Raw genomic sequence first — 15,282 nt, 5'->3', positions numbered from 1 at the left:
CCTCCCCATCAGCCCTGCCCTGAGTGTGAGAGTGGCGGTGCCCCAACCACCTGATCGGCCCTGCTCTGTGGGTGATAGAGGGCGGCGCCCCAACCCCCCCTCCACAGGCCCTGCTGTTTGTGTGACGGGGTAGAGTCATAACCTCCCCATCGGCCCTGCCCTGAGTGTGACAGTGGCGGCGCCCCAACCCCCTGATTGGCCCTGCTCTGTGGGTGATAGAGGGTGGCGCCCCAACCCCCTGATCCGCCCTGCTCTGTGCGTGGCAGGGGGGAGCTCCCCAAACCCCTGATGGGCCCTTCTCTGTGCGTGACAGGGTACGGAGCCCCAACCCCCCTGATGGGCCCTGCTCTGTGTGTGACAGGGGGCGGCACCCCAACTCCCCAATCAGCCCTGCTCTGAGCCCGACCAGGGGCTGCACCTAGGGATTGGGCCTGCCCTCTGCCACCTGGGAGCAGGCCTAAGCCAGCAGGTTGTTATCTCCCGAGGGGTCCCAGACTGCAAGAGGGCACAGGCTGGGCTGAGGGACCCCCCTCTCCACCGAGTGCACAAATTTTTGTGCACCAGGCCTCTAGTACTATATATAACTGGATACTTGGTTGTATAAGTTCAATGATAACCTTACATAAAAGATACTAGCTCCTAAATGGTTTTCAATTATAGTAACACAAATAATATAATCTTCCTACTTCTAGATTAGGTTATCCTATATTTCTAATACAACAAAGCTGCTTCCTTGAATTGTATCATATAAAATTGCTCATGGCCAAACAGTTTTATGGTATAGTGACTAATAGGAAACGTCTTAAAAACATGGTAAAACTTAAAGGCTCCTATAAATGCTCCTCTATTAAGTTTTTTTTTTAAGAGCTTGGAAAACAATGTATTCCCTCCTCCCCCCAAATCAAAATCAACAGAGACTTTAAATCAAGAGTTTAGAGGAAAATATTCCCTTGACAAAACAAGAGAAAATATTACTATTACATCAACATCACTACCATTATAATTAGACAACAAACAAGGAGTATCTTAAACTCTGCAATAAGCACAAGAGCTGAACTCCAAATTTATTTTTTACATATCATGTAACACATCCTATGCATAATTAAGTGTTCTTGATAAAGTTATAAATTCTAAAACTTAACATTCCACATGTGAGTACCCAAAGTACTGTTGGGTTGTTTAACTGACTTAATAGTTTTCCTCTGGCTTAAAACCTTAAAAAAGTAGAGATAATTTTATTCCACAGACAACTTCCTAGAGCTGCATCTGGCTTACTATGAGCCAGGATCTTTCTAGGCACTGGAATGAACAAGACATGTAAGGTTTCTGCTTTCGTGGAGTTTACATTCTAGTGAGGAAGACAAATAATAAATAAGTAGACAAATAAGTCACTAAATTTCAGGACACATAAATATCATAAAAAATAAAGCAAGAGAGACAAGGAGGAGAGATAGATGACCACTGCTTTCTATAGTGTGATCGTTGAAGATCTCTCTAAAGAGGTGGATTCGGAGAACCCCTCTGAATGATGTAAGGAAGCAAGCAATGCAAAAACCTGAGAGAAGAGCACTCCAAACAGAGTGAAAACAAATATTAAGCCCTGGGAATGCACCTAGCAAGATAAAAAAAATATAGGGAAGTTCAGTGTAGCCGAAGTGTAGTTTATAGAGAAAGGTAGGCAGGAACTAACTATATCATGCAGAAACTTGTAGGCCATGGCTAGGAATTTGGCCATTTTAATTGTAAGAGGAAGTCATCGTAAAATATTAAATAGAAGAGGGGTCTATCTGATTGATTAAAAAGATCATCCTAGCTATGAAGTGCATAATAGACTATGGGAGGTCAAGCAAGAAAGAAGGGAAACCAGTTAAGAGAATATCGTAATTATCTAAACCAGCGATGGCAAACCTATGACACGCGTGTCAGAGGTGACACGCAAACTCATTTTTTTGGTTGATTTTTCTTTGTTAAATGGCATTTAAATATATAAAATAAATATAAAAAATATAAATCTTTGTTTTACTATGTTTGCAAATATCAAAATATTTCTATATGTGACATGGCACCAGAGTTAAGTTAGGGTTTTTCAAAATGCTGACACGCCGAGCTCAAAAGGTTCGCCATCACTGATCTAAACAGATGAGGAGGTGGTGTAGGCCAGAATATTAAGGTAGAGATAATGATATGTGAACAGATTAAAAATATATTCAAGAGATAGAGCCAAGAACATTTTCTGATGAGCTGGTTATAGGGTACAAAGAGAAGAATTACAGATGATATCTAGGCTTTTGGCCTGAGTGGCTAGTTAAATGGCCCTGCCTTTTACTAAGAATAGTTTCATAGGAAATGATGATGGTAGGAATCACACCTTCTATGTTGTGCAAGTTTAGTTTGAGATGCCTACCAGAGAGACAAGAGAGATGTGAAGTAGACAGATGAACTATGACACTGGACCTCAGGGTCTTCAGGTCTAGGCTGAAGATATACAGATCGTTTTTAAAGCCAAAGAAATGGGTAAACGTAGATTGGAAAGATTTTTTTATTTAATCTTCACACCAGCCCTAGAGGAAGCAACTATCATTAATCCCATTTTATAGATCAGGAAACTGAAGCTAAGAGATTATGACTTGTCCAACATCGCTCTGCTAGAGTTAGGAAGAAAAAAAAAAAACCAGATCTGACTACAGTGGCCATGCCCTTTCTGAACTGATATTCATCATTGGAACTACAGAACTTCACATGAATACTGGAGTGAACCTTTTCTCAATTCTCCCAAGGATGGTACATAACTAGTCCCATTCTAGATGCTCTAGAGCAGTGGTTCTCAACCTTCCTAATGCCGCAGTTCCTCATGTTGTGGTGACCCCCAATTTCATTGTTACAAATTGAACATAATTAAAGCATAGTGATTAATCACAAAAACAATATGTAATTATATATGTGTTTTCCGATGGTCTTAGGCGACCCCTGTGAAAGGGTCATTTGACCCACAAAGGGGTTGCAACCCACAGGTTGAGAACCACTGCTCTAGAGAGAAGTCAATTTTTTACATACAATGAATGTCCAAATAAACATTAGGGTTTAGTATTCTCATAGAAAGCCAATTGAGAAAGCCTGTCCTACACTATTATGTCTATTATTATTCCATTACTATGATGACAAAGTTGACTATGACTAGGAATCATTTAAAATGAGAAAGAGAGGGAAGGCAGGGGAGGCTGAAGGGGGGAAGAAATCAACCAATGACCTCATATGCATATATGCATAACCCATAGACACAGACAATAGAGTAGTGAAGGCTTGGGGGGAAGGGAGGAGAGAGGACAATGGGGGGTGGGGGGAAGGGACATATGTAATACTTTCAACAATAAAGATTTATATTAAAAATAAATACATACTTACATACATACAATAAAATGAGAAAGAGCCCAGCTGGCATGACTCAGTGGCTGAGCGATGACCTATGAACCAGGAGGTCACAGTTCAATTCCTGGTGGGGGCACATGCTGAGGCTGTGGGCTCAATTTTCAGTGGGGGGCATGCAGGAGACAGCCAGTCAATGATTCTCTCTCATCATTGATGTTTCTCTCTCTCCCTCTCCCTTCCTCTCTGAAATCAATCCTATATAATAAAAGCCTAATATGCTAAGTGTCCGACTGTTCATTCAACCATTTGACCAGTCAGTATGACATGCACTGACCACCAGGGGGCAGACACTAACTAGTATGTTACCTTGCTGCTGGGGTCCAGCCGATTGAGACTGGGCAAAATGGGCTGGACACACCCTGGAGCCCTCCCATGGCCCTTTCCCAGCTGGCCAACCTCCCAGGGTCCTTCCCCAGCCAGCCGGCCCCAATCAACCCCAATCACTAGGTGAGATGGCCCCAATCAGGACTGGGCGAGACGGGCCAGACACACCCTGAATGAACCCGTGTACCAGGCTGGTTTCAGCCTGATCCCCGCAGGCCAGGCCAAGGGACCCCGCCGGTGCACAAATTTGTGCACTGCGCCTCTGGTAAGAATATATTTTTTAAAAATAAAATAAGAAAGATTGATAGACAAAATAAGTAACCATCCTGTGATGTTTCATAGCCTTCTCTTTGTAACCAGTAAACCAAGTATTATTTGGGTTTTTATAGCACCAAAGATGATTTCACTTTAATTAAGACTACACCAGACCTCTGTTGGATCCACTCACAATCAACATTCAGCATCTGTTTTCCTCAGAACATCAATTCATCAGAAAACCAGAATGTCAAGTTCTCCAATGCAAGAATCTGTTTTTTCATTAATGTGTTCCAAGCACCTAAACAGTGCCCTTTCTCGGAAAGAACCTAAATTTCCAGCCTCCCTGGATAGAGCTTGTTACCTTATAAGATAAGGATGTTTTTCATGTTATTTTAGTTATTGGCACCACTAAAATGTATGTATCCTAATTCAGAACTTTAAACTCTCCACTTAATCTTCCTAAAATTGGCCTTCTTTCTTATGGAAACATAAAAGGTTCTAGATATGGCCATTAATGGTCAAAATAATTCCCATACCATGGTGTCAATATATCTTCTGTATACTGTTCAAAATAACTAGCATACAGTGTGAACCAATAACTACTATATCATACATACTCTAAAGAAAAAAATATTCTCCTTACAATTTCAGTTATCCTGTTAAACTCCTTAAGTATTCTTTCTGAGCATGGATATTATGAATCAATGCAGCACCTCCATTAAATGCAAAAGGTTTCAAATGAACAATTCTGGCTAGACCAGGAATTGCATTCCAATCGATTTCATCTGCACATAATAACCTACATGTATCAGTGCAGTATTAGTGGACAACGAATTTCATTTTTGAGCTATAAAGACCTGCCAACCACAGGCATTAAGTCCTTCCCACAATGGGTCACTGAAAAGACTACAGAGCATTTTTTTAAATCAGTTACCTCTGGTAAAACATATTGTAGGGAAAACAAGTGCTCTCATACATTACTTGTAGATATGCAAATTAGTACAATACTTCTGGAGAAAAACTTGGCAATACCTAACAAAACTACATATGCACTTAACTTTTGACCCAGCAATCCCACTGATATGAATCTATCTTGAAGGTACAACTCTAACAATACAAAAATACATTTGCACAGGTCATTTATTGCAACATCTATAATCTATAATAATAAAAGGTAATATGCTAATTAGACCAGACATCTTCCAGATGTCATTCCAGGCGTCCTTCCTGACAAAACCAGGGCCAGAGAAAGCCGGCCCGGGTCCCGGGTGCCTGCCGGCGGCCGGAGGAGGGAAGGAGCCCGGGTCTCAGGTGCTGCCAGCAGCCGGAGGAGGGAAGCCCAAGTCCCGGGTGTTGGAGGGAAGCCGGTGCTGACAGCCAGGGGAAGGAAGGCCTACTCTTGCACAAATTTTTGTGCATCGGGCCTCTAGTTGCTTATAATTGCAAAACACAGGGGAAAAAAACATAAATGACCATAAGTAGAAGAATAGTTAAATAAATTAGGATCCATCCTCACAGTAGAGTAGGATACAGCTGTAAAAAGAAAAAAAGTGAAGAATTACTTTTTAAATCTCTCTTCAAAAGAATGAACAGATTTGGAGTGATTTCCAGGATATACTGTACTTATAAGTGATAAAAGTAAAGTTCAAAAGAGTATTACATGTCACTCTTTATACAAAAAATAGAGAATAGGAAAACAGCATGTCAGTTCTCAAAAAGTTAAAGAGTTACCACATGACCCAGCAATTTCACTGTAAGTTATATATACAAGGAAATTGAAAACATATGTCCACACATAATCTTATATAGGAATGTTCACAGAAGTATCATTCATAATAGCAAAAAAAAAAAAAGAGAGAGAGAGAGAGAGAGAAACCAAATGTCCATCAATTGATGCATGAAACAAAATGTGGTATATTCTTACAACAGAATATCATTCAGCCATAAAAAGGAATAAAGTATTGATACATGCTTCAACATGGATGAACCTCAAAAAATTATGCTAAGTGAAAGAAGCCATGCACAAAAGTCCACATATTATATGATTTCACTTACATGAAATGTCCACAATAGGCAATTCCTTAAAAAAAGAAAGTAGATTAGTGGTTACCAGGGACTGGGGAAAGGGGAATGGGAAATAACTGCTTATGGATACAAGGATTTCTCTTGGGGGTGATGAAAATGTTCTTGAATTAATGGTGATGGTTTCACAACCTTGTGAATATACTAAAAACCACTAAATCGTACACTTCAAAAGTGTGAGTTTTACGGTATATGCATTGTATCTCAATTTAAAAAATTGTGTGAGAAAAAAAAGAAATATAAGAAAACACAATCTGTTCATTTGTGTAGAAGAAATAGAGGAAGAATAAACCAGAAACTTAAGAGACTGGTTAATAACTACAGGACATAGAAAACAGGTGGGGAGAAGAGGGGATGGGAATAGGGTAGCAGAAATAAGGAGTAATACTTCTCTAAGTATATCCTTTTATGTACTAATGTTTAGTAGCAGTAATGTTTCATGTAACAATGTAAATATACAAATAATGAAAATCAACTAGGACTGGGGGAAACCCAAAATGGAAAAGAGTGAGAAAAGAACTTAATTGCATTACAGATTAATAACATAACCACACTAAAAGGAGTGGGGAAGAAAAAAACAAACCTAGGTAACTTTGGAAAACAGTATTTTGAGTCAGATACTGTAAGGCCAAAGACACACCAAAAAGCTGTATACAAATACTGCATTTAATTAGCAACTATGTTTCTCACAAGGGCATGGGTTAGCAATCGTAACTACTTGATGTGCATTCTAAAAGTGAATAAATAAGTTCGTACACTACAGATGAGAGCCAGGCTTCTCACTTCAGAAAAGAAGTTATAAGAATAGGAGACAAGTTGCAATGAACCTTGTGGTGTTAGACTGGAGTAGAAGATAACAATATGAACTCATACAGAGTTCATATTACTATATATAGAAAGAAATGTGTGTATGCATGGATGATTTAGTATATAACATATTATCTGCTAGTTCTGTCCTCGGAGGGCCTAGGAATAATGACACCCCAATGAGCACACCTAGCATCCAGATCTCGATTTAAATTCTATTCTCCAATAAAAGGAAGCAAAGCTCCTTAGAGAGAGAAGTGGTTGATTCCAGAAAAGATACAAAATAAACATGGAATAGTCTGTAGTGCCAGGATATAAAACAGTGCTCAAAAAAGGGTGAAGGCCAACGTGAAAGAGTTCCTAATGGCCAAAACTGAAACAATGTGAGCAATAAAATATTACTACTGGATTATAACCTGTAGAATAATTACCTACGAGATCATACTTACATAAATAAATAACTGAATAAAATGAAGAAGGGACATCTCTTCCTTACAGAAGAATTCCAATAATAAATGCAAAAAGAATGAGGGAAATACAAAACCGACCCTGGGCCCAGTGATGTGATTCAATGGTCAAGCATTGACTTATGAACTAGGAGGTCAACATTCAATTCCTGGTCAGGGTACATGCCCAGGTTGCGGACTCGATCCCCAGTGTGGGGCGTGCAGGAGGCAGCCGATCAATAATTCTCTCTCATCATTAATGTTTCTATCTCTCTCTCCCTTTCTCTTCCTCTCTGAAATTAATTAAAAATATATTTTTAAGAAAAAAACACAAAATCACCATTAGGCAAATGCCACAGTAATAACTGTTGCAGACAAGATCCACCAACAGTTGCTAAAATCACTGAGAGAAAGTTTGAGAAGAAACAATATCTCTCAAAGTATAAAGAATAGTAACTTCACAGTAGAGAATCAGCAGAGGCCACCTTAACAAAGTCACCAAGGTTAAAGTATTACTAGCAGTAAGATACATCAACACCATGTACCCTCTAATATGATACACTGAGAAGGACAGATCACTTCTGTGGTTTTCTTGCAAACACACATAACCTCAATCTAATCATTAGAAAAATATCAGAGAAGCCCAAAATGAGAATTCTACAAAATAACTGATCAATACTCATCATATCAAGGTCATGAAAGAAAGGAAAAAATAAACTCTAGTTTAGTTAATAGTAGTATACCAATGCTAATTTCCTAATTTTGATCATGGTACTATGGTTATGTAAGTGGTCAACATTAGATGTGTGAAAGGTATATAGAAACTGCACTATCTTTGCAACATTTCTGTAAGTCTAACATTTCAAAGTAAAGAGCTGAAAATAAATAAAAGCCATCAATCAATCATCTTATTCAATTTCCTTTTTCCCTGCTCAGTGATCTCATCTGGAATTTAATATTCCAATTAACTTAGAGAGCCCAGTAAGTGACAGTAAAACAAACTAAAATCATAAAAATAGACCGGCCGGTGTGGCTCAGTGGTTGAGCATCAACGTATGAACCAGGAGGTCACAGTTCGATTCCTAGTCGGGGCATATGCCCAGGTTGCGGGCTTGATCCCCAGTGTGGGGTATGCAGGAGAAAGCCAATCGGTAATTCTCTCTCATCATTGATGTTTCTATCTCTCTAGCCCTCTCCCTTCCTCTCTGAAATCAATAAAAATATATATTAAAAAAAAAAAAAAGAAAAGAATGTAACTCCCACTTACATCACCCTTCCTTCTCTGCTAAAATCATAAAAATAAGATCTGGCATCGCAAAAGTTAATTGCATATTTTATGTTCCCTTATAAATGAAAACATTTCATCAAAAATATATACTAGCTGCTGTGACTTTATTGGCTATGCTAACTTCTTTTTAAATGACATGAGAAACTTTTTATGTTTTCAACATCATGATAACCTGCAATATGTGCATGTAAGAATGCATTTCATTTGTCTGTTAAACCAAATGCATTTACATTTATAAAATTATCTACAATAGATTATAGCATTTGTTATTTATTATTATATAGTTGTTCAACTATAAAATTCAAATTTTGTTTCACAAGTTAATTTGCTTTTTTTTTTTGGTTAATTCTCACCCAAGGAAATTTTTCTATTGATCTTTTAGAGAGTGTGGAAGAGAGAGGGAAAGAGAGAGAAACATGTTGACTGTTTGCCTCCTGCACACGTCCCAACCACGGCCTGGGCCACTAAGAAGCCTGCAACCAAGGTATGTGCCCTTGACCGGAATCAAACCCGGGACCCTATGGTCTGCAAGCCAACGCTCTATCCAATGAGCCAAACTGGCTAGGGCCTCAATTTGCTTTATCCTAACATAACTGTTTCTCCATACTCCAAACAGCAGTCATTGTTATTTTAAGTTCTGAAAATCTGAATTTTAAAAAATCAGCTGTTCAATGTACCCAGTCCTCTTTTTTTGTTCCAAATATCAAGAAAGAGCCATTTAGTCTTTCTTAGGGAAAAATGCTTGGGACAACTGAATTGTATGGCTATTTATGATGTACAACCTCTACTGACCAATCCAGTCCAATAAACAACACAGTCTTCTAAATTTCTTTAATCAAATGGGATTTTTAGTACACATTTATATCAATAAGCAGATTAAGTGATTGTTTATAGTTGCTTTCTCATCCATACACCACTTGGATGTCTATATTGAGAGTGAAATACCTACATGACCAGCAAATGAATGAGAAGTGTCATATGCAAACAGTATGACTAGAAATTTAAGCAACAACGTGATAAGAACCTTATGAAAGCAAAATTCATAAAAGTTTAGAATTTCAAGAGGCCTTAATAGGCCATTTAATCCATTCCAATGACAACACCAGACAGATGACAATCTATCCTAATTTTAAAAGCCCTTAGATTTCCAACTTCCCTAGATTCTGCCATTTAATCATATCATGTGATTGGGGGAAATATTACAAGACTATTCTTTGCCCTACCTAATACTTTATTTTCTCAAATGACATAATTATCCTATATAATAAAAGCCCAATATGCAAACTGTCCCCTCGGGGGTGGCCGTTAGACCAGGCGTTCAACTGCTCTCTATGACATGCGCTGACCACCAGGGGGCGGTGTGGAACATGGCGGGCGGTAGTGTAGGTGCTGCTGGCCCCAATGGGCCCGACAAGAGCCAAGAGCGGGACTGTGGTGGGATGGTGGAGCAGGTGAGCGGGCAGCGCCAGGTCAAGGCAGGTGCAAGTGGGGCCGGACTGCCCCGCCGATCACCCTGCAGACAGATCACCCCACAGATTGCAACCAGTCACAGCAGCCGGGGGTGGGGATGGTGAAAGGCGGTGTCAGGCCAAGGCGGGGTGCTGGGCGGGGCTGCAAGGCTGGGGGCGCAAGCTGGGGCCCTATCTCTGCAGGCCATCCTGAGGGACCCCACCCATGCACAAATCCGTGCACCAGGCCTCTAGAGTGTGTGTGTGTGTGTGTGTGTGTGTGTGTGTGTGTGTAGTCAAGGATGTGCCAGTGTGGCTCAATGGTCGAGCAATGGTCAAGCGTTGACCTAAGAACCAGGAGGTCACAGTTCCATTCCGTCAGGGCACATGCCCAGGTTATGGACTCTATCCCCAGTGGAGGGCATGCAGGAGGCAACCTATCAATGATTCTCTCTCATCACTGATGTTTCTCTCTCTCTCTCCTTTCCTCTCTGCAATCAATAAAAATACATTTCTTAAAATAAAAATAAATAAAATCAAGGAGGTCATACACATGTGCATACAGGCACCTAGAACACTCACTCAATTTTGCTTGTATAAACACACGCTATAGAAAAACCTACATAATCAAAGGCACACATCCACCCCATCCCAATCACAAAAGCACTATGAAACAATGTCACATAACTATTTTGGCCTAAAAATAACCAACGGAAATCAATTTCATAAACCTCGAGGTAAACAGGTTTCTTCCCTCTATGAATAACTAAAGTTTATTTGCTTTCCGAAACACTGCTCCTTTTCACCATCCACCTCAGGCAAAACTGCAAAAACACGTAATGTACGAGATCCAAGCAGATACTTTTTAATGTTTGATTTTTAAAACCATTTGGCTAACAATCACTTAAAGAACTAGGCCCAAAGAAAGAGTGAGTGATGACAGAGTACAACCGGTGTTAATGAACAAGTAACTGGATTTAATCAAGCAGGCCAAAGATGTGACTCAAAACAAATCATTTATCATTTCTGCAATATATATATATATATATATATATATAGAGAGAGAGAGAGAGAGAGAGAGAGAGAGAGAGAGAGACCCCAATCAAGGATGAGCCGGGTACTACTGGAAAAAATTAACTGTCTGCTAGAAATACAACAAAATGTTAACCATGAAATGTTATCTCTGGAAATGGAATTACAGTGATGCGTTAGTCTGCTCAGGTTTGGTATTCCTACTATTCTGATTATCCATATTTAACACAGTATTACAGATATTTCAAAATTAAGGCAAATTACGCCCCGGTGCTTCACAGCTCTCCGGGATGGAAAACACGTCTTTTACATAACCTCCTGGGAAATGCGGTACCTACCCGCTCCGGTCTCCCTCCTGTCTCCCATGAACACGCCACCCATCACCATATTCTCTGGGGCAGCTCCTGTCATCCTCCTCCTCATCTCACTCCAAAGACTACACAATGCATCTCGTCTCCCCTCCTGCTAGCAGAGGCTCTCAATTATTTTAACCGGGGCGGGAGATTTGGAAAACGGTTTGCCAGATGATGAGCTGCCCCCACCCAAAAGCAGAGGAAGTGAGAAAGGCACCTCGCCCCAACCTCCACCGCCACCCCTCAAAAGGTGGCCGGCGAGAGGGACACCGGGGGCGCAGCTCTCCTCGGAGCTGGGAAAAGGAGTCGACCGCCGCGCCCGGCCCGCCTGGTGCCAGCCAGGGGAGGGGCGCTCGTTAGCGGATAAAGGGGTGAAGGAAAAGGTCAGAGAGGCGACCCCGGAGGGCTGAGGGACACGTACAGGCAGCCGCCGGAGGGGCGGGTCCCTCCGCCCTCTGGGGCGAGCGGCTCGGCTTCTAACGTGACTTGGTAGGCATCCGGGCCGCGAGAAGCACCCGGGGCCAGGGGGCCTCACCGCGCCGGCAGGGCTCCCTCAGGCCTTCGACGGCCGCCCACCCGGGACCCCGGCGCCCCGCTCGGCAGCGGCCCCGGAACGGCTCCGGCCGGCCTTGCCCAGCCGGCGGGGCGCAAGCAAAGGCGGCCAGGAAGACAGAAGAGGAGGCGTTACCATACGCGGCTCCGGAGCTGGCGAGGGGTGAAACGCGAATCCTGTGACCCGGGCCCCGCTCAGCGGCGGCGGCGGCGGCGGTGGTGGCCGCGTCCTTTATTTTTGCTGCAGCAGCGGCCACTTGTCAAAGGGAAAGACGTAAGAGGCGGCGGCAGCAGCAGCAGCAGCAGCGGCAGGCGAGTCTCGCGGGATTTAGGCGGAAGTCTCGCGCAGCCCGGCGCCCTCGCCCCGCCCCCCAGGCCGTGCGCGGGAGGCGAGAGGGCCCGAGGGCCCGAGGAAGTTGCAGGAGGGAGGGGACAGGGCAGAGGATTTCATGAGGGTGAGGGAAACCGAGGGTTTTTGGAGACTCAAGTACCGCGCGGCCCCTCACCTTTCAGCCCTCGCGGAGTGGACCGGACTCCGCCAGTGAAGCACAATGGGGGCGTTTCACAAAGGGAGGGAGGAGTGGGGAGCCAGGCGGCGCGCCCGTCTTCACTCCCGGGGGCCTCCTGGTGCTGCGGGACGGAACCCCGCGAGGAGAAGCTGACTGCAGCGCCCGCCGGCCACACCCCTTTATCTCCGCCGCGCACCCGGCGCTCTGCGCTCCTTATCTCCCATCACACCCCAGCTAGACCTTTGCCCGGTCAAGTTCAGTCCCATGCAAGTATTTCACTTGACCTACTAATATCTTCTCACTCATGTCTTTTCGCGGCCGGACTGCCAGAATCCTGCAAATACTGGGGCTTCCGACCCTCGGTTTTCTTTCGTGCTGAGGAACATGGGGTACATTTTCTTTGGTGGACTTACATCCTTCACCATAACCCCGAACTCTACGATGAGGTTCCGAGAGGGACCCTAACTGGCTGTGTCATCACTGTATCCCCAGCACCTCACACTGGTCCAGGTACTCATGACATTGTTGGAGGATATTCCCGTCCCCGTCTTCCTTCCTGCCCTGTGCTTACTCTTAGGCTCCTGCATGTCTAGCCACCTTCCGGGTGTCTGTCCTTCCTGGAAAATACTCTACCGAGCACCAGTTAGGTGCAACTGACTGAGGGTATGGAGTTGGTCTCCGCCCTCAAGAAGTTCACTAATTGGGGACATAAGAGGAAAATACAACATCCGAGTCATGCATGTTTCACTAATGTAAAAAAAAAAAAAAAAAGATGGTAGAGGTAAAGACGGACTGGTTAAATTGGATGTGTGTGAGGCAGGTTAGCTGGAGAGTTGTTAGACTCTGAGATAACTGGTTTCACCGTCAGACATAGAGGAGAATTCTGGGATCCCATTTACCAGGTGTATGTCCTTGGGCAAGTTGCTTGACCTCTCTGAACCTCAGTTTCTTATCTGTCAACTTATAACGTTGGTTCTTATTATCACAGGGTTCCTGTGAGAAGTAAAATATATGTAAAGTCTCTGACATATATTACGCATTAAATGTTAGGCCTTATTTAAACGTGTGTAACTTTCAAGTTTGTCCATATAAAATGTCTGCCTCCCTGGTAAACTAGATGTGAGCGAGTGGGTATATGTAGAGTGATGTCATTGTTGCTAGTGCTCTATGATCTGGGTATTGTGTGTGAAGCTGAGATAAGGCCAACACGCCCCCTTGTCATTTTCATTTTCACTTGCTAGTGATGTAGGCGTCATTGCCTTTTCTCTTTCAAGAAAAGGACTCTACTTACTTTCAAGGCCATTTAAGAGATTCTCTCTTTTGCCCTCTCCTTAGCTTCCACCCTCAGGGCTGTCTGGAAAGAATTGAATTCAATTTCATACAATTAACAAATACAGTTAATGTCTGCAAGTAAGCCCTAACTACTGTCCAACCTCACCTTGACCACTCCACCCCTTCCCTAAACACTCTAATTCTTAAATCTCCGTATGCTGGAGTCTTATTGTCAGGATCATTCTCCCAACTCTTACCAGTTCATTGTATCCAGATTCCCCCTAGAAAAGTGTTGGACATGGAAGGGGGGGGATAGAAGAAACTGAAGGCCAAGGCCTCAGCATCCCAGGCCTTTGCCCTGATAGTCTGAGTAGCACACTAGCCACTTCAGTCTGCTACATCTTTTCCCACATGTGTACACCACCCCCATCTCAGCCACACATTCCACAATCCCACACCCCAACCAGGAGGTCCCAGACAGAGGAACTGGAGAATCAAGAGAAGAATATATATTTTACATCTTTCATCTGCAAATAGGAAATATGTGCCTCCTAAATAAAAAGTAGGGCTAAGTCAGAAGTGAAAGAATCCAACAGAGGAGTAAAGACAGAGCAGAGGAGAAGGTTAAAAGGATTCTGGGCATAAATTTGTTTTCCCTTTGGCACTTGGCTCAAGAAACAAATAGCTCCAATGTTCAGAAAAGGGCTGCAGAGCCAGAATCCAGTCACGAGTCCTGGTATCTCCTGGAAAGGCAGCCTATTTGCCCTCAGGTAACACAGCCTTTCTGAATCTCTTCTCACATCTGTATATACGGGTGATAATAGGTTTTCTGCCTGCCTCAGAATATCATGGGAATCACAACATAGGAAAGAACTTTGTAAGCCCTTAGTACACCTAAATGTGAGGTGTTACTATTAATTCACTTAACAGATCTTTGTTGAATGCCTATCGTAAACCAGGCACTTGTGCAAGGCATTGAATATACTGAGTCGAGCAAGCTTTACCTAGTATACCTGCCCTCAAGATCCCTTGTGGTCTAATGGGAGGAGATAGAGAAGAAAATAAATATTATAATACCATGTGAAGTGAGTGCAAGGACAAGGGGGGAAGGATGGAACAGGAGGAAGGACAAAGAGCTAGAAAGGCTTCTTGGAAAAGGAGGTTTAGAAGGAGAGCACATATGAGGATCCAGCTCATTTCATGAAGAGTGATTCGTAAATCAACTCTAAAATAACTTCAACTAATTGCTCTGTTGTGGGTTGTGAATTCTGCTTTGTTCTAATAAAACGCACATCTCCTAAACCATTAGAAAAGAGTCTTTGATGTGGAATCATTATATATCCCCATTAGCTTTGAAGAAAGATGAAATTAATGGAGAAAAAAAATCAGTGGTATCTTAATTGCAAACATTTTGTTCTTACAGCTTGTGTTTAAAAACCAGAAAAAGAGAATGCATTCTACCTCACAGACTGTCCCCAGTAGTTC

The 15,282-nt window shown here is 42.6% G+C and overlaps 1 protein-coding gene across 11 annotated transcripts in view; it reads right to left on the bottom strand.

Annotated features, from left to right (window-relative positions):
• HERC1 (HECT and RLD domain containing E3 ubiquitin protein ligase family member 1) overlaps positions 1-12,301 on the bottom strand; it is a 193,038-nt gene extending 180,737 nt beyond the window's left edge. For 10 of the 11 annotated variants that reach the window (XM_059698814.1, XM_059698883.1, XM_059698845.1 and 7 more), the window contains exon 1: positions 12,153-12,299. The gene's annotated coding sequence lies outside the window, so the exon portion shown is untranslated. Of the gene's footprint in view, positions 1-12,152 lie in introns of all 11 variants that reach the window. The other variant, XM_059698824.1, reaches the window with a different exon arrangement.
• Positions 12,302-15,282: the final 2,981 nt, after the last annotated feature.

Source organism: Myotis daubentonii, chromosome 1, assembly GCF_963259705.1.
Source record: "Myotis daubentonii chromosome 1, mMyoDau2.1, whole genome shotgun sequence".
Taxonomy (NCBI): Eukaryota; Metazoa; Chordata; class Mammalia; order Chiroptera; family Vespertilionidae; genus Myotis; species Myotis daubentonii.
This window is presented reverse-complemented; position numbering and strand designations above follow the sequence as displayed.